This window comes from Bidens hawaiensis, unplaced genomic scaffold (genome assembly GCF_021521415.1).
Source record: "Bidens hawaiensis isolate Kalapana, Puna unplaced genomic scaffold, B.hawaiensis_p1.1 tig00028766_1, whole genome shotgun sequence".
In the NCBI taxonomy this organism is placed as follows: domain Eukaryota; kingdom Viridiplantae; phylum Streptophyta; class Magnoliopsida; order Asterales; family Asteraceae; genus Bidens; species Bidens hawaiensis.
In genome coordinates this window covers 122,701-143,551 of record NW_027494713.1, presented here as the reverse complement: position 1 = coordinate 143,551, position 20,851 = coordinate 122,701, and the positions used below count along the sequence as shown (strand labels likewise).

At 41.0% G+C, this 20,851-nt stretch overlaps 1 pseudogene; it reads right to left on the bottom strand.

Moving 5' to 3' along the window:
• Positions 1-298: 298 nt before the first annotated feature.
• On the bottom strand, positions 299-19,794 carry LOC143577687 (carboxylesterase 20 pseudogene; annotated as a pseudogene).
• Positions 19,795-20,851: the final 1,057 nt, after the last annotated feature.

The following is a 20,851-nucleotide window of genomic DNA, read 5'->3' as shown; positions in this document are numbered from 1 at the left end:
TTAATAAAACAAAAGGAAAAGGACAAAAGAAAGAAAAAAAAATCAAAAACCTGGATGCTAACGTTGTGTATACAACTCTCCCAACAAAAAGCCAGGGGGGTGGTGCGCGCCGGCGTTTTATATAGATATTTGCCCTATTTGAAATAAAATAAAAATTTTATATATATGCATATAATAGATATACTGATTTGCCATATTTAAAATAATTTAAACAAGATCACCAGATACACATGATATTGATCCTTACATTAAATATTGTCTTGAGTCAAACCTAGACAGGTGGCCGTATCGATTTATAACATTAAATCATGTAAAGAAATAATATTTATACGTAAGTAACGTAACCCCATTCAAATATATTATTAAATATGTAGAAACACAACCTTACAATGATTATTTTAAACAACTCAAGAACTATGTCTTGATATAGAAATTACACACCAACTTGCAAATGAAAATAGTAGAGCAACTGATAAACATTATATGATCAACTCATTTGGTATCATTAATTAATTACCTGTTAACATCTCAAGTTTTCTAACATTAATTGAAGCCATGAAACGCGATATCTCCTTGTACAACTCTTTGGCTTTGGTTTTGTCGAAATATTCAATCCCATGTTCACCGTCACTGTAGAAACATGTGCACTTTATACCTCTTAACTCTAAATTCTTTGCAAACTTAACCTGAAGATCGATTATCAAATCCCCGTCACGAATGGCCATCATCACCGGCCAACCAACGTCTTTGATCCGAGTGATATCGTCCGGTTTACCCATCATCAAGTTGCAATACTCATGGTCACGAGTTGCACCGACAGGAAGAGCGAAATCCCACATCGTATCGCTTAAGGGTAACGAAAAATTAGAGCCGGTGGTCGCCAATCTAATATCTGATTCCGTCCTTTCCAGCCCCCCATGAAAATATTGTGAAGGATCAAACCTTTAATATTTAAGGGCTCAAGATCCTTAAGTAGTTGTTGTTGGGATACACGTAATGCTGTGTGATAAACTATGTTTGCACCAGCACTAGTTCCCATTAGGTAACAATTAGACAAGTCAGCGAACTTGGTCAGCCATGGATCTTGGGTTGACTTGATCCAATGCAAAGCCTCCACCCCATCGTCATAGGCAGTGGCGGACCCAGGATTTTTTGTTAATGGGGTCCCAATTTTTTCGGTTTACAAAATTTTTCAGGTCGGTCGTTATTCGGGTCGGGTCGAGGCGAGGAACATAATAAAACACGGAACTATGGTGTCATTGGAAACGAGTAAGTAGAAAGAATCTAAATTACAAACTAGATGAAACATACACTTTTAATTCATACCCGAAAAACATGAACGTAATCTATATATATGGTCTTACATAATTGACCAAAACATGAAAAAATAACTCTAACACAAATAAATGATTAATTATAATATACATACACAAGGTAAATAATAAAAGAATATGCAAAATCCATGTTTAACATTATGTATGTTGCATGGTGATAATGACTATATGAGAGAAACTAACAAAAAGCACAAATACCCTAACTGAATAACTAAGACTAGGATATTAAAAAAACAACAAAAAAAGAGTATGGTGGGGCTTGAACCTACAACCTCTCACAAGTAAAACAAGGGACTTTCCACTGTACCAGTTCAATCTTAATAGTATGGGTTCCAAGTATTAATTTTTATGGGGTCCTTACAAAATTTAATATACCGTCTCTAAGTAATTTTTAAAAAACATCGGTGTCCCGGGACCCCGATCGAACATATGTGGGTCCGCCCCTGGTCATAGGCAGCTGGAAGGCGGTGCTCCGGTGCGTTTCGGTAGCCTACATTGACCACCACAGCCCGGAGGTGTGCGGCTAGTTGATCACAGAACTCGTGTACCATGGTATTATTTGCAGTTGTGAAAATAAAGCCACCGCCACGGTAGTAAACAATTAGGGGGAGCTTTTCCTTCCGTGTTTCTTTGGGGACATGAATTCGACAGCTGGTTTTGTTTATATCATTGATGGTTACATCTTTGGAGATGGCAAGAGTGTTGGGATTCTGCTCTTGTGTAGGAAGGAAGCATGGGAAGGATATGAGACGAGTGTATGACCCGTCCTCATTAACTATAAGGAAGGCTGGGTTTTCACCGGTGAAGAGGTAGGTCCCAGCAGAGCCCAGTTGGACCCGCAAGACTCACCTTAAAGAGGGACGTCTGCGCAGTTGAACCCGCAAGACTCACCTTCAACAGGGACGTCTGCGCAAAGGCTAAACTCGCAACTCACCTTGAAGAGACGTCTGCGCAGAAACCAACTGGATCCGCAGGACCCACCATGCTCAGAGACGTGACGTTTTTACGCGCAGTACGCAAGCTGTTCCCGCAGGAAAAGCCTCCCAATGGTCGACGTACTCCACCTGTTCCCGCAGCAACGGATACTAGCCATCAGGGAAGGCTACCCGCTCAGCAAGGCTACACGCACAAGGCACTTAACTCTTAAATAATTCAGTAATGTCACCTGAAGAAGGAGTGAGCAAGCCGGGAACACTCCTGCACAAAGCCGGGGACACTCCCGCACAAAGCCGGGGACACTCCCGCACAAATGAGCCAGTCCGTAAGATACTGGAGGATCTTTTGTACTGTACCTGACTAGGTATGGATAAAAGATCTGACCAAAGATACGACAGCTCACTGACAACAGTATGACGAGCAGCACGCTCTTGTACTGTATCACTATCAGCCGCTGCCTACTCACCAACCTGTCGGAGGACGTGCGTGGCCTGCAGTTGGTGGAACAGGAATAGTACACAGCCGGCCTGGTCACTATCAGCCGCTGCCTACCCACTAACCACCAGCATGGCACGTGCGTAGCCCACAGTTGGCAGAACAGGAATACTATTCAGCCGGCTGTATCTTCTTGGAAACCTACATTCGGCTATAAATACTCCAACACCTTGGAACGGTATTATCATCTCATCTCATACCATCATATCTGCTCTAGTCATTTCTCTTAATATACACTTATATTCAAGAGCAATCTAGTCTGATTCTCACGTCGGAGGGTGGTCACAAGGAGGTACCCCCCCCTTCTCAGTGACGAGCTCACGGTCTGTTTTGCAGGTCATCAGAAGAACAACCATCTTTGCCGGAACTAACCCTCGTGGGAAACATCTATTTAACCCCCGGATTATCTGTAATCTGCCCGGGGTCAATTAGTGTTTCTTCATTGGCGCCATCCGTGCATAAAAGCTAGAACTAATTTATTCAGTTTTTTCAAAACCTCCGAAAAGATGGTTAACGTTACTCAGGTCCCCAGGCCAGGAAGTAACCAAGAAACCCCGGTAACCACAACCCCAGCTACTAGGAGGAACACTGGCGAGCACACGAATTTTATGAACACTACCCCGGTTATTAAAGCCGGGGCAAGTGTAGTAAATTTTACGAACACTACCCCGGTTACCCGAGCCGGGGCAAGTGCAGTAAACAATCATCCCCTGGGATTCATTGATACCCAGGTGGAAAGACAACAGACGAGACTCCCCCGCCAAACACTTGAACAAGTTAAAGCGTGGGCGGAAAAACGTCAAAGGGAATTCCAAGCTGAGTTGGATGAACGTTTACGTTCACTCCAACAGGCTGATGAATTCGAAAGCACTCGACAACAGCTCAATTTGAGAAATGAGTGCGAGTACTTGGACGATGATTCGGAGGAATCAGACATCGACGCAAACCCTCGCCATAGGGCGAAAGGGAAGCGTAAAGAAACGGACTTCCAACCGAGAAGGAATTTTGGAGAAACCTTCAAACCAAAAAACGCGGGTGGAAACCCACGTGACTTCTCTAAAACCTTCAGACCAACCGCTGCAAATGCGGGAACCTCCAAGTTTGCAAGGGACATTGCGGAAGCAATCGCCCCAAGAAGTGCCAAACAGATGTCCAACATTGGCACTTATGATGGTATATCTGACCCAGACGATCATTTGAACAGATTCATAGCAGGGGAAACCGTCAGCAACTGGACGGAACCCACGTGGTGTTATATGTTCCAGATGACGCTGGTTGGAGCAGCCAGAGTGTGGTTTGACCGTCTACCGGTCCACCACATCTACGATTGGGCAGACTTCCAACAGAAGTTTAGCCAACACTTCAGCCAACAAAGAAAGTATACCGAAGAGCAATGGACAATCCTCAATTGCATTCGAGAGGAAGATGAATCTTTGCTAGACTTCATCACTCGCTTCAACTCAAAGAAGCAAAGTCTGGGTAATATTAGCGAAGATCTTGTTCGCGCTGCTTTCATCCAGGGCACAAAAGACCCAGAGCTCATCCGCACCTTAACGGGTAAAGATGGCATGCCATCCACATGGGATGCCATCATGACAGCAGCTAAACGCTTCGCGGAAACGGAAAAGCAACTGGGTAGAGATCTTCCCCAAAGCACAAACCTCTACACCCAGAAAACAAGAGAAAACAATGTCCTTACCGCCCGACTAAACAAAAAGAGGAAGCTAGGCATTTGGCAGTCAAGGGTAAACTTTGACACCTCATCCGGCTCGCATCCTCGGTTAGGCGGAAAGGATAACATGCGGTCATCGAACCAGAACTCCAGATGGACGCCACTCACCAAAAGCGTCACCGAAATATTTGACACCGAGAGGCTCCCATGGCCAAAGGCTCCAATAATCCGAGAGCGTCACAACGCTGATCAGAGCAAATTCTGTGACTTCCACAGGACAAGAGGCCACAACACCGAGGAATGCGTAGACTTGAAGGACATCGTCGAAGCATTTGTCAGAGATGGGACGCTCACGCACCTCGTGGCGTAATGAACGCTGAGCAGGCTAATGCGTGTAGAACCCCAGTTGGGGAAAACACGAATAAAACTACAGCTTCAATGTTGGAGACTACATACTGCGTAAACAACGAGATTCCGAACCAATTGCATATCGGCTCGAAAGGCTCGATGACACTCCCAAGAACATGGAATGGAGCTCAATTACACAGTCTGCATGTAGATCAATTCCAAACTTGTAAAAGAAAAGGCCCAGAGCCACTTCTAATGGAAATGATTCTCCTTATCACATTGATGCTGATGGTCATATATTTATACTTAATGAACTTTCCACGCTGATATGCCGGTCTTCACCACATACATAAGTGGGAAAACAAGTCGTTGCGTGTGGAAGGCGGAAAAACCAGCATAAAACACAAAAAACGGCAAACCTTCACGCAGGTCAGTCATAGGTAAAGTTTGATCATCCTACTAAATGAAAGTGCCGGTCCTAACCGCACAAATCATGATAGACGACAACGAACTAACCTATTGACAACCGCGCGTCGAATGGTTAATTTATTCAAAACACTGATGCCGGTTTTCACCGTATAAATAAGTGTGAAGAAATCGTTGCGTGTGGAAGGCGGCAAAACCCGCATAAACACAAAAAACGGCAAACCTTCACGCAGGTCAGTCATAGGTGAAATTCGGTCATCCCACTAAATGAAAGTGCCGGGCCTAACCGCACAAATCATGATAGAGGAAACTGAACTTTAACCTATTGGCAATCGCGCGTCGAACGGTTAACTTATCCAGAACACTTGGAAAATATCTTCAAGGAAAAAATGAGGAAAACCTCCACGCAGGTCAGATATAGGTAAAGTTTAGCCATCCTACTAAGTGCAAGTGACGGTCTTACCCGCACAATCATGAAAGAGGAAGCAAAACTTTAACCTATTATCTGCCACGCTGATAGGTTAACTTATTCAAAGTACTTTAAGAAATTGCTAAGTTAAACTAAAGTATGCACAAGCGAATCATATATTGTTTATGCGGCAAAACAAGTGCCAAATTAGACTATAATATGCATGAGCAAGTCGTATAACGTTTATAAAGCAGGAGTGACGGTCCTGCCCGCACAAAAGATTTACATTCCATAAAAATTCAAGTATTACAAGAATGGCCGGGTATCTACCCGCCTACAAGAGTAAATCTATACAAAAATAAACCTACCCTAACAGTGGGAAGGGATCTAAAGGTTCAAGCTTCAGGACCACTCCCTCCAAACCCACTTGTACCCGCACCATCAGTTGGCTGTGGCGGTTCAAGGAAGGTCTTGAGAATGGTTAACCCATCATCAGCAGCAGCAACTTCGTTCACCTTCTCCACCACTGGATGCGGGAAGGCAGCGTACTGGTTCACTGCTTGGTCATAAGCAGCTTCAGTATCCACATCATACAAAGGGAAGTTGGAAGGCGGGATGCCCTTCTCAACGAACCCTAGACCAAGCAGGAAGCCAGCCTTTTCCCCATCCTCATGAGAAGCGTTGAGGGCCGCGCTCATGGCATCGTCATATGATGTGTCCGTGAAGACCCGATGCACAACCTACAAGAAAAAATACAAGTATCAAAACCTTTTCTTAGTACAAAGAAAAGCGTAAAGACGTTATGAAGCTAAGCTTACCTGCGACAACGCTTCTCGTAAAAGCCATTCCTTGGTAACCAGAGCCTCCTGGAGGGCAGCTTGAGCTTGGTTACGGGCGCGTTCGGCTTCACTTTTGTTAAGGTTGGCAAGCAACACTTCTTTAGCCGCAGCCTCTTCGACGCCCTTTAGCTTACGCTCAGTATGGTCAAGCACGCCCCTCTGGTCCAAGATCTCTTGGAGCTTCTTGGCGTCTTCCATGGCCAAGGCATCATGAGCCTGTTGGAGCCTCTCTAATTTGGCTTTAAGCTCCTCATTCTCGGTGCGTAGAGGCTCAGCAACAGCTTCAGCCCTGGTGGCCCTCTCAGTTGCGTTCCGAGCGGTTTCCTTAGCTAACCGAAGCTGTTCGTTAACAGCTTTGGCAGCCTTGGAACGGGCCTCGAGACGGGCCTGAACTTCAACCTCAAGGGCCTTGAAGGCCTTCTCCTTCTCCGCAGCAACGGCAGAGAGCCTCCTGTTCTCCTCCCGGACAGCCCGCGCTTGAGCTACTTCTTGGATACGAGCTGCTTTTAACTTGTCGTTTTCACGACAAAGCAGCTCGACGCGCGGCTGCATCCGGGCAAGGAGAATCCGAAGCTCGTTTGTCAACCTACCCTCCTGGTAGCTTGACATAGCTTCTCCCAGTGCACCACTGGGGGCGGCGTGGCGCGCCCACTCGACGCAGTCCACAGCCGTCCGAAGGGTGGTTCCCCGGCGGATGTTCCACCGCGGAACAAACACCTCATTCGAATCCGACACTGCAAAAACAAAAAGCAGTTAGGAAAAGATGATATAAAAAAAAAAACATAACAAGCCAAAATAACCCTACGCACCTGTAGGGTCGACGACAGGCCTGTAGCCGCCAAACCCATCACCTGAACCTAACGGATATCCATCCAAGAGGTCAGGCAGATGGGAAGGAGGCAGAGATTGGCTAGACGCCGCAACCCCGGAAATACCTGAAGGACCGGCCGTAGTCACCGGCGCCGGAGGAGGCATGGCGGAGGCCGCCGTGGTAGAGACCAACGGAGGTGAACTCACCAGAGGCGAACTCACAACCGCGGTCGTTGCTGCGGAAGAGACCACAGAAAAACTCACCGCCGGCTCAGTGAAAGAATCAGTGAATATGGCACTGACAACCGGCGGAGACGTTGTCACAGTTGGGGCAGTTGCCTCAACCGAGTGAGCAACTGAACCAACTGAAGCAGGCGCAGCCGCCTGGGTCATCGCCTCAGGTAGGTTGACCAAACCTACCATCATGGGTCCGGAGGAGCTCCTCCCCGCTCCACCCTGGAATGCGGTAGCATCCACGCCTACACGAAGACGATATATTAGTATAATGGCGGAAAGATATGAAGTTAAAAGTAAAGGAAGTTTGTACTTACGAGTCCTCTTGAGCTTGAAGGTACGAACAGGCGGGGACGAACCCGATGGAACCGGCCTCTTTACGCCGGTCACCGTCGCTGTACTGGTCTGCCCGGAGGTGACAGCCAACTCAACCTCCGGAGCAGTGGTCTCATCACCACCAGGGTTCCCCGCCACCTCTTCACTCTCGGTTTCCGACTCTGACCGATTCCCCTGATCGGCAGTGGAGGCAACCTTCGCCTTGCCCTTCCCGCCGGCAGCCTTCTTCTTCCTCGCCAAAAAAGGACCATCTGCGGATTCCTCATCAGAAGATGACAAAATTAGAGGAATTCCCGCAGAGGTTTGAGCATTGAGAGGGCGAGGGTCAAAAAGTTCTTTACCTGGCCGCCTGACGCTCAGGATCTCGTGGCCTGGCGGGTAGACCTCCACGAACCGATCCGCCGTTTGCTCAAGGATGGGCAACTCGTTCTCATCTAGAGCACGAGTACCCATCCGAGCGGGACCATCACTCTCCCGCGGCTGCAGGAGAGACTGGAAGTCGTTTCCCTCTGAAAACAAAAAGAAAAAACGGTTAGAACAAAAACCCTAAATTAACGGATAATATGAAGCATACCGTAAGGGACAGAGTTCAAACCGTATTCAAGGACGATGGGAATCTGTGACGCCTCCTTCCACACCCGGCTCATCCCGAGCATCACCATCCCGGACTCCGCAAAGCGGTAAACCGGAGACTAGATCTGGGAAACCTTGGAGAACCATTCTGCCTCCTGGTAGTTGGAGGCGTGAGGGTTCGAGAGAGCTCTCCCATTCTTGAACGTCATCGCTATGGGGACGACGCGAGCGGAGATATAGAAGAACTCCCGCTTCCAAGATCGAAGACTGCGCTCGGTAGCGCAGATCTTCAAACCCTTGATCCGATTGACCAAGGTATACCACCCCTGGATGCACCTCCAGGAATAGAAGGTCATCAGGCGGTCAACATGGGGCTCCACACCCAGAATGAGACACACCCACTCGAAATGGCGGATCTTGGCGATCGCCATTGGGTGTACCTCAGTCAGATGCACACCGTGTCTCTCCGGAACACGGTATACAAACTTCGTCAATGGGAACCTGAGATTCCCATAGACGAAGAATGCAGCGTACACCCATATCTTGCCCTTGGGGGCATCATACACCGTCTGATGAGGTGCAGGAAACTCAGGCTCGAAAGACTCGAGCATGAACTTCCTGACGACGTACTGATAGAGGTCGGCCGGAAGAGCACAATGGCACTCGCCAGCAGTACTCTTGTCATCCTTGTCCGACGTGGATGACGGATTCTCGGCATACACGTCAGACTCCTCGGCGGTAGCCTCAAGATCATGAACAGAAGACATGTTTTGGATGTAAAGAAGAACGATTTCAGGAGAATGCTCGACAGAAAAGTTAAGAGTATTCGCCGGAAATCGTTTAGAAGAAGAAGAGAGGTGAAACTGTGAGTTGAGATGCAACCTCTCCTCCCTTTATATACTCATCGCAATGAATGCGATGAATTTAATGCGGAAGAGAGAGGAAAACACTGGTGCAATGAAACTATGACACGTGGATAAAGCAAGCTGGCAACAGCTGTTGATAGGACGCGTGCCGTAAAATTCGCGGCCACGCGCCCGAAAACTTGCGCCCACGCGCCTGAAAAAGCGTCTGGAATGACCATATACTGTCACGTCGCCAAAACTTTCTACACGTCCTGACACTGCTAGAAGAAACCGTCGGACGATGTTTCAACAGTTTGGACTGTTCTTATCCTTTCACCAACTCTTCGAATTTCAAAAAGATTCAAAAAAGATTCAAAAGTAAGCGGGACTATACCCCTTACCTTGGCAACCAAGTAACTATAGAACAGGTGCGAGTACAGTGTTAAGGCAAAACCCTTCACATACTTAGCACCTGCAGGGAATTGAAGCCAGGAATACCTTGGAAGTAAAGTAACTATAAGACGAGTGCGGGTACAGTGTCAAGGCGAAACCCTTCACATACCTAGCACTCCGCAGGGAATTGAAACCAAGAAGGATCTTCTGGGCCATGCTTGCGGAATCGGGAATAACATCCCCGCATAGCAGGAACGTCGAGAACTAGATTGTTTGAAGCTCCAAGATGGAATTGGTTGTTTTAACATAATTGATCACTATGTTCAAAACTACCAAAACCTCATGGAGAATCTATACAAGTGGGTCTCAACGCTCCTAACTTGCGAGGAGGTTACAGACCTACCCGCATCATACCCAAAGATCAAGAAGAAAAGTCGGGAATTTCTGCGTGACATTAGGACTTCCACGGGAAGAATCCCCATGGAAAACCTTAGAATTAAAACCTTTTTTAAAACCCTTTGCTTAAGTCCAAAAGTTCACCTCACTTATTAACAATTCATGAGAAGAACATTGGACTGGGGGGACTTGAAGAGGTAGGTCCCAGCAGAGCCCAGTTGGACCCGCAAGACTCACCTTAAAGAGGGATGTCTGCGCCGTTGAACCCGCAAGACTCACCTTCAACAGGGACGTCTGCGCAAAGGCTAAACTCGCAACTCACCTTGAAGAGACGTCTGCGCAGAAACCAACTGGATCCACAAGACCCACCATGCTCAGAGACGTGACGTCCTTACGCGCAGTATGCAAGCTGTTCCCGCAGGAAAAGCCTCCCAATGGTCGACGTACTCCACCTGTTCCCGCAGCAACGGATACTAGCCATCAGGGAAGGCTACCCGCGCAGCAAGGCTACACGCACAAGGCACTTAACTCTTAAATAATTCAGTAATGTCACCTGAAGAAGGAGTGAGCAAGCCGGGAACACTCCCGCACAAAGCTGGGGACACTCCCGCACAAAGCCGGGGACACTCCCGCACAAATGAGCCAGTCCGTACGATACTGGAGGATCTTTTGTACTGTACCTGACGAGGTATGGATAAAAGATCTGACCAAAGATACGACAGCTCACTGACAACAGTATGACGAGCAGCACGCTCTTGTACTGTATCACTATCAGCCGGTGCCTACTCACCAACCTATCGGAGGACGTGCGTGGCCTGCAGTTGGTGGAACAGGAATAGTACACAGCCGGCCTGGTCACTATCAGCCGCTGCCTACCCACCAACCACCAGCATGGCACGTGCGTAGCCCACAGTTGGCAGAACAGGAATACTATTCAGCCGGCTGTATCTTCTTGGAAACCTACCTTCGGCTATAAATACTCCAACACCTTGGAACGGTATTATCATCTCATCTCGTACCATCATATCTGCTCTAGTCATTTCTCTTAATATACACTTATATTCAAGAGCAATCTAGTCTGATTCTCACGCCGCAGGGTGGTCACAAGGAGGTACCCCCCCCCCTTCTCAGTGACGAGCTCACGGTCTGTTTTGCAGGTCATCAGAAGAACAACTATCTTTGCCGGAACTAACCCTCGTGGGAAACATCTATTTAACCCACGGATTATCTGTAATCTGCCCGGGGTCAATTAGTGTTTCTTCAACCGGCTAGTAAGGTTTGATCAGACATTGATCTGGACTGATATTGAGAATGGAGATGAATGGGATGATAAGTTGGCTTAAATAACCAAACCACTTAATAGATTCAACGTCTTATAATTATTTATGTATATAATTATTTAAAACAGTGTCACACTATTGCCAGCTACCAACACACCAAACTATTAATTTTGTTTTACATAATACATTTGTTTAATCTTTTATTATTTTGCATGTGGGTTAGGAGTTTGATTTCGTTGTCTCTATCTAATAATCACGCATACCCAGCTATTCAATTATCTTTATCTAAATTAGTATTTCACTATTACAGAAAATGACAATTTTAAAACAGTTATTTAGGGTTTTTGGAACGGTCTGAAAACATATATATATATATATATATTAGTTTTTATCCATCGTATTACAGAACTGTTTTATATTACTCGTTTTTAATATTTATATACTTTTTTGGGTTTAATTTTATTTATTGTAATAAAATTTATAATATACTTAGAGTTTGATGATAAAAAGGTTTCACAAATAACTAAGATGTTATATCCCGGTTTAAAAGTTATCTAGATTTGATAAGACCCAAGACCCACTTATTTTTTATACTATAAAATTGTTTCTTAATTATAAACAATATTTTTTTATAAAAAAAATCATATAATAGTTTTTAGTATATCCTATTTTATAGATTTTCACATCAATAATTTGGTGAGAATAATTTTTAATTTAATGTGATGTTATAACCCGTTTAAGAAATATATGGGTTTGGTAAGACCCATACCCGTAAATTCGGGTCAAATGCATGAGAAGACTCCATTCAAAAATCAAGCAAATCTGATGACTCCAAAAATAGGGGAAGCGACCACATCGCGACACATATGATTTTTATGTATTCGTTTATATATATTATAGATTTTACGATGCAAAAGATGAAATCTAATATTTAAAATGGTTCAACAACCGGTGTATTATATGTAACGGTAGTTAACACTTAATGGGGTTACCAAAAATTTACATCAGGCCTCAAACCGGTGTATATATTGGTAAATTACAACGTTAGAAAACTGTTATAATGTAACTAAATACAACGAAACATTGACGTTGTTGAGAAAGAATTAGAACGGGCAACTAACCAGTGTTTAAAACTTTTAACAACGGGCTACAACCGACATTGATATCTTTTACCTAAAAACCTAATATAATCTTATTGATATACATTTTCTAAGGACACCATGAGGTTTTTTCTCTAAAAAAAACCCCTCTGTAGGCCGCGTATAGAACTCTATGCGGCATATTGAAGGTTTTTTTTTAGAAAAACCTATCATTTTGTCTTATTATGTTTTTTATTTAAATATGTTTTATGTTTTTTCCTTTTCTTTTTATGTGTTATGTTTTAATTTTATTCATCTATTTTCATTATTTATTTTTTTATATAATAATTTTTTTAAAGATGTGTTTTTATAACAAAACTATTTCAAAACAAAACAATAAACACATATATACTCCAAACCAAAACATTATTATATACAAAACATTGAGTTTGTACAAAATAACACAAAATATATACAAACTATAAAAATGGGGGTGTCGTCGATGTCGTAGGCCGTAAACGTCGCATCTTGAACATCGACGTGGTCGTCGGCCATGCGCCTAACGACCGATCACTGACCGGCGTCATCTCCTCGTCCGCGCCTAACACCCGACGTGCTCACCTCGTGGTCAAAAGTAGGTGGCGGTGTTAAGGGACGCGCTGCTATCGGAGCAGGCTCGACTAAAGGCACATGGACGTAAGGGGTGTGTAACAACTCGGGTTGTCACTTAATAAATTAATAGCCAATACACAGCCTATTTTCGTTTTGGGTAATTTTTAATCAACAACACATCGCATTTATCGAGCTATTATTTTATTTTATTATTATTGTTTAATATGTTTAATTAATATTCATAAATAACTTTCATGTATATATATTTTTTAACCCTAAACTACACTTTAACTTACTTTGAAAACTAAAATGCAAGATTTGAAAACTATTATATCATCATCCATCTTCCCAACCCGTAACCCGAATTTCAAACCCAAACTCGTTTACCCGTTTAATACCTTGTACTGTGATCCTCATTGTATAATTGGAAGATCGCCTAAAATCGTTGATAATGGATAAACAACTCACACAGACAATCTAATTATAAATTATAATAAAAAATGATCTCGATTTCTTTAATATACACACCGTCATTACTGTTTTTTTTTTTGTCAAAAATCGGTTTAAGGATAATGTAACAAAATATGATTTTGTGAGGTAGAGTGTTTGTACAATAATGATAATTATGTGACTAAAATAAGGATGAACATAGAGAATTGTTATGAGGAAAATCCCTTGATCGGATTATAATCGCTGGCACAAAACCCCCGGGTTATGACAAATCGTCTATCACCACTATATTGATCAAGAAAGGATATTACAAAGGTGGAATTTATGATCAGCGAATACAATGGATCTGAGTGCAAGTGAATACAACTAGAATAATCTCTGTGAAGTGTGTCGTGTATGATGTGTGTTGTGTGTAATGTGTATGTTCCTAACTGATCATAGTTCCTTCAAATACAAAAATAATATAACTAAAAGTCCTATTTTTATGCCACTACTCCACTATAGCCATTGCATTTGACCACGTGTTAGACCACTTGGACTGCGAAATAGTGGGTCAGACCAAGTCTTTATCTGTTGTATCTGCCAAAATATCAATATAACAAAGAGAACAATCGTTAGTAAATAATAAGCACTGAGGATCCTTGATCTTGACAGAATCCTGAACACATGCTAAGGATAACTGATCCAGAACATATGCCAGGATAACGTATTCATAGTGTCAAATTTATGTGCCCTAAAAATTGCCCTAAAAATGGCGGTTGGGTTAAGATCACAGCTGTCATTTTGCCTTTAAATTCAAACTTCCTACAAAAACATATGAGATTTGACAAGCTAGGTATAATTATCATATATCTATAGAGTTTCCTTGAGAACTTCCCTTCCGACTATATATCCAACACCTTTTATTCTCCCTGCAAATCATGAACAACTAGTAACACCTGTATTAACCCGGGTGGATGGTCCATGTTTAAATGGTGAAATCCGGGTTAATGTTTTTGGTAAATCCATGTGATCTTTAATAATAACTTAAATATTTTGACTATTTGCTGATTGTTTATCATTTTGAAAGCATAGTTGTTATGTTGTTTTTTTTTGAAAAATTTTAAAGATAAATTATCATTGTAAAAATAGATTAAGCATCTTGGATCCTTGAATATAACGATTTCTAAAGATATAATCTGAATAAATGTAACTTAATAAGTAAAGATTATACCATAAGGTTTGATTAGACCTAAGTTACCACAAAAGTTTCCATGATGCGGGTAGATGGACTTAGGATACCTGATGCAAATATCTTAGGATTTTAAGTTATATAATTATATGATCTGGGGTTAAACTCAACAAACTGGGGACATGCCCAACAAATTGGGGACAAGCCCAAATATACAAATGTTACACTTAAAGAAACTGGGGACAAGCCTAAAAACTGGGGTCAGGCCCAAACTGGGGTTTGGCCCAAAGATACGGATGTTAAAACCAAGATTTAGCCCAAACGTAAGTGACGTGAAAATGCTAAAACCTTTGCTAACATGAAAATGTTAGAAACCTTGGACTTGAGCTAACATGAAAATGTTAGAAACCTTGTGTATAGTACGTCTACCATTAATTCGTAGGATCCTCCATATAGCCGAAAGTAATGAAATTGTCAGCCACTACGCGTGTACCGATCCCATTGCCCAGAAATATACTTTGGATAGCGTGCGTTGTAGTCGAGAGTGTATAAACTCTAATTCGTGAGAAAGGTGAAAAACCTTTCAACCTTAGAAGGTATAATCACAGGGATTATACCTTAAACGTGGGAGAGAGGTGGCCAACCCCTTAATCGTTGAATTCCTTATTGAAATCCGCATTGTCTACATAAACTTAAAACTTGGCAAAAGTAAATGTTAAGAATATTGTTTCCTTTGGTTAGTAATAAAGATATGAAATAAATAAATAATAAGATAAAATTATACCAACTTTAGGATACTTGATCCTTTAAGAATCTTTGATCCTGATTAAACGAAGTATTTCTTAAGATGGATGGCATTCCAGGCTCTTTCCCTGCTTCTGATTCAATCAAGTAGGGCCCTTCCCACTTAGGTGTTAGCTTTCCATCTGCAGGATTAGTTGTCTTTTGTAAAGATTTCCTTAGGACAAAATCTCCTTCTTGAAATTTTCGAATCCTGATGTTCTTGTTGTATGCCCCAACTATCCTTTATTGATAAGCAGCCATCCTGATCTTTGCTAAGTCTCTGAGCTCATCAATAATATCTAGATCCTGGATAAGACTTTCACCTTATTTTTTGTTTCAAATTTATGAAATCAGAAAACCATAAAGAATGACAAAAAAAAGTAAATAAATGTCATAAAATGAAACTAATGAACCTTCAATCCTAGTCCACTAATACCAATAGGCAGCAGTGGGGAAGAAGCACTACACCTAGGAATCAACAACACTAAAACTTTGTTATAATATATCCCTTTGGCCTAAGGATCACGAATGCTTGTTCTGGCAGTAGGAACCATCATTTCTGTAGGAATCACAGCTTCCGTTCCAAACACCAATGAAAAGGGTGTTTGACATGTTGCATTCTTGGGTGTTATTGTATCAACCAAAAGAACATAAGGAAGTTTCTCAGCCCACTTGCCTTTCTTGGATCCTTGCTTCTTCTTCAAGTTGATGATAATTTTATTGCTTGACTCTGCTTGACCATTGGCTTGAGGATGAACTTGTGTAGAAGTGATCATAAAAGTTATTAGTTCTTTTCCCAATTAATAGGGATCTATTATCATAAACAATATTAAATGGGATACCAAATCTAGTTATAATATTTCTTTTAATGAAGGATATAACTTCCCTTTCACAGACTTGAACAAATGCTTATGCTTCAATCCATTTCGAGAAGTAATCTGTCATAGAAATCATGAAGACCTTGCCTACAATATCTATTCCCCATTTCATGAAAGACCATGATGAAAATATAGTATAAATAGGTATACCTGGTTGATGAAGAATGTTCTCATGTATTTGACAAGCATCACATTTCCATGAATACTCCATAACATCCTTCTTCATCGTTTGCCAGAAGTAACATGTTCTAAGTATCCTGGAGAACAGCGCTCTACCTCCTGTATGGTTACTGCAATCACCTTCGTGAAAGTCTTTGAGCACTTCTTGTATTTCTGGATCTTCAATGCATCTCAAGTAGGGACCTGCAAGAGATTTTCTAAACACAGTATCTTGTAGAATAATAAATTGCGATACCTTAATTCTGAAAGCTTTGGGATTTTCCCCTTCAAATATCTCTCATTCTTGGAGGAATTTCTTGATTGGAAGGATCCAGGATCCTACTTCAGGACAGGATGAAGGACATTTAGAACCTTCAGGACAATCCGTTGTTACCTCCGCAATGTCATATTCCGCAATTTCCGGAGATAGTATGTGAATAATGGGTATCTTTATGTTATCTGGAATCTTTAAAGATGATGCTAAGTTTGCTAAAGCATCTGCCCCAACATTTTCTTCTCTTAGTACCTAAACAATACTAAACGTTTCGAAGGATTTTGCTAACTCCTTCACAATTTCTAAATATTTGATCATATTTTGACCTTTTATAGTGTAAGAACCGCTAAAATGGTTAGTTATAAGTAATGAGTCTATGTAAACCCTGAAGATACATGATCCTCATTTGTTTAGCTAAAAGTAAACCTGCAATAAGTGCTTCATATTCTGCCTCGTTGTTGGTAGCTTGGAATTCACAGGCAATGGACTGGGGTATTATATCCCTCTGTGACGATTTTAGTAGAATGCCTAGTCCTGTTCCTCTTACATTTGATGCACCATCCTGTGAAGAGGATCAAAGGATCCTTGGTTTCTTCTAGTTGCTGGACCTCTAGATCAGCTTCTTTTTGCATGTCACTACTGAAATCAGCCACGAAGTCTGAAAGGGCTTGTGATTTAATGGCTGTTCTAGGCTCATACTGAATATCATATGCACTCAACTTCACATCCCACTTGGCCATCCTACCTGACATTTCTGATTTTCTAAGCACATTCTTAACAGGATAGTTAGTTCTTACAACAATAGTATGGATTTCAAAGCACTTGAATTTTGCATTAATTTCATTTTTATTTTTATTTTTACGTTTTTAGTACTTTGTAAAGCACAAATAAGAACAAAACATGTTGCTGACTTGCAAGCCATCGCGCCACACTACCTAGAGGGTCCTCACCTATTGCGTATCGTGATGGGGTGGGCGGCCAGGCATTTCAAACTTTGTAAAATGGCAGTTTTGGTCCCTGAAGTTGGTTTTAAGCGTTTTAAAGGTATTTTAGGGACCGAAAAGGGTGTTTTTGAGATCCGACAATTATAAAACAATAATGTAACATAAAATCCATCATTTTGATTATATCGAAGGTTTCGGTTTACAAAACGGGTCGAGTTACATGATAAACGAATACAAATAGGACCCGAAATTGACGAATGTCACATGGTGGGACCCACGAAGGGTAAAGATACGAACCGAACATGGGTCTGGGCTATATGAACGTGGTTCGGGAAAATTTGTTGTTTTTGTGGTTGAATTGGGGATTGTTGATGCCAGTTTGGTTCTTGGGTGGACTATTGGATGGATGTTGATTTAGTGTTGGAAGCTTGTTTAGTTGTTTTGTTAATAGTGTACAAATTTGGATACTTAACTTGGCATTTCATATGTAGATAGTTGCTTGAACTTTGAAATTGCTCATGTTTGTGATCTTTCTGGTCGATCTTTGCATGCATTAGTTTGATGAAATGCGTTTTGGTACAGCTAATTTTAGGAATAAAATTATGGGAACTGTAAAAATATAATACGTGGTGCACCGCTGCGCCTGATATAGCGTGTGAAGAGACGTTTATGTATTTGCATATTTATTTTACTAGCTTTAGAGTACGTGTAACGCACATGATGAACTAAATAATTAAGTTACAAATAAAACAATACATAATGTATATAGAAAATGTATTACATATATGTTTCTATCATTATACATAAATTGATTTTATTTATATCATGAAATGAATTTTTCCAAAAAAAAAATGAACTTAATAAAAAAAATAACGCATGTGCAAAAGCATACCAGAGAACACTCCATCTATTGAAAATTTATTCTCAGAATCATATATGTATAATCGAAAGAAATTGTTATGAACTAATTTCGGAGAATATTTATCATATAATAATAATTTTGAGCTACATCATGTAAAAGATTTTGATAAGATTAGGGGGCTTCTCGACTTTTTCAATTGACAAAAAAAAAAAAACAAAAAAACAGGTTAACCTGTTCAATTTTGTGAAAAGGTTTTGCTTCATATGATCATAATTTGTTTGGCATGCTTCACATACAGCATTCGGATCAGCATTCGGATCACTATTCAATGAAAAGTCAATGCTGACACAAATGTTTCTAATTTGATAAAAATTAGAGGCATTGATAGGTGTGAAGGATTCAGGGCACCGCATACCAAGGAGACAATAGGGAGGGAGGAGATTCAGGACGGATTCATAATTTCTCATAACTTTTGGTAGAAAAACGAGTCAAATAAGAATGTGACGTTAAATAAATCACATTAAATCATATAAAAAATTCGAACTGACAAGATGAATAGATGATTACACACGAACAACGTTGATTACAAATTTAAGCACCCAAGGTTTTATGGCATGACTAATAATAGATAACTACAGTGTAATAACAAATATTTATTAAGGGTATGATATGAGTGTCAAATAGTTTAATCTCACAAGTTATGGACCAATTGAAACAATATAGAATGTATTATTTTAACTCTTCTGCCTTATTTTATTTTGTATAATATCAAACGTTTCGTTTTAAGCCATAATTATGAACAAGAAAAGTAGAAAGGACTCATCCTTGTGATTTATTTATTTTATATTCTTCTCAAGCTACCTTTTTATTAAATAATCAAAGATTTGAATAGTCTTAACTTTCTTTACTTACATTCAAATTTATTAAAGTTGAATGAAATGACTGATATTTTCAAACTTATTATATAATTTATAGCTTTTACATGATACAAAATTTGAAATAATCTTAAACGAGGCCTCTTTATGTAGTTCTATTTGCTAAAAGGGCCAGCTTAGCATGGCCCAAAATTGGACCTTTTACAAAAAAACAAAAATTTATGGCCGAGTTGGCCTATCAGCAGCTGCCCAAAATCGTCTACTACTTCAACCATTTTTCACTCCTAATATCATGAAATTGAAATTGAAATTGAAATTGAAATTGATAACAAAAAGGGAAATCATAATTATACCTGTAACAACTCGGTCTTTGCAATTCATATTACTCGACACGTTTTCTTTTTAGAAAAATTTTATCAATAAAAATATCACATTTATCGAGTAAGTTAATTATTATTATATTTGTTTAATTATTTATATAAGATATATGTATAACTTTCAAATTATGATAAAAATTACCTAAACTAAAGTTTTGCCCAATTGTGATTCCATTTACACTCTATAGGGACTAATCTGCAACATTATGATAATTTAACCCATCTTCCAACCCAATACCCATAACTAGAAACCCGTGACCCGTAACTAGCATACCCGTTTTCTTTCTTGGCCCTTAATTCTCGTTGCGATATTGGTAATTGAATCACGCCTTTGATTACACTTTGCCAAAACGACTCCACCGACGTAGTTAATTAGGAAACGCGATAAGTTATGATACGTATTGTCATATTTAACGAACCGTCTATACCCATATAGCGATTTACCACCTAGGTTCATAAGATTTCAATTAAACAAGTCTGCACCATGTTACGAGGATCGCCAACAAAAACCCCACATCGAATTGTGTTATAACAGCTCGTTTATATGTGTTCTGTAACGCGTCTATGGCCGCTGGGTTTAGCTTTTGTTTATCTTCAATTCGTAACACTATAAGGAGTCCTTGATGGTATATCCAGAAGAATTTATCTTTCTCACATCATCATTTTTGTTTCGTTCATCCGATCAGGTGAGTATCTCACTCCCCCTTTTAACTGTTTTGGGGACATATGCGTTCTATTTATTTTATTTCTATATATTACTCAACTTGCAACTGTTGTCACTTGTGTTTAACAATTTATACCTTACTTGTTTATGTGCTTACTTGCTTTATATGCTTTCGCATTCGGAGAGGTCCAACATAATCTCAGTATAGTATGATCATACGACCATCGTAGTGGCCGGCGTCCGACGCATTGACAATGGTTTCACCGACACCTCATTTTTGGTAACCAATACCCATTCGCATGGCAGCGGTTTAGCCCTTTCTTTATGGTTTGATTGAATTGTTTATATGCTTGGTTAAATTGCTTATCACTTGACACAGTCTGCTCTCTTATTTATT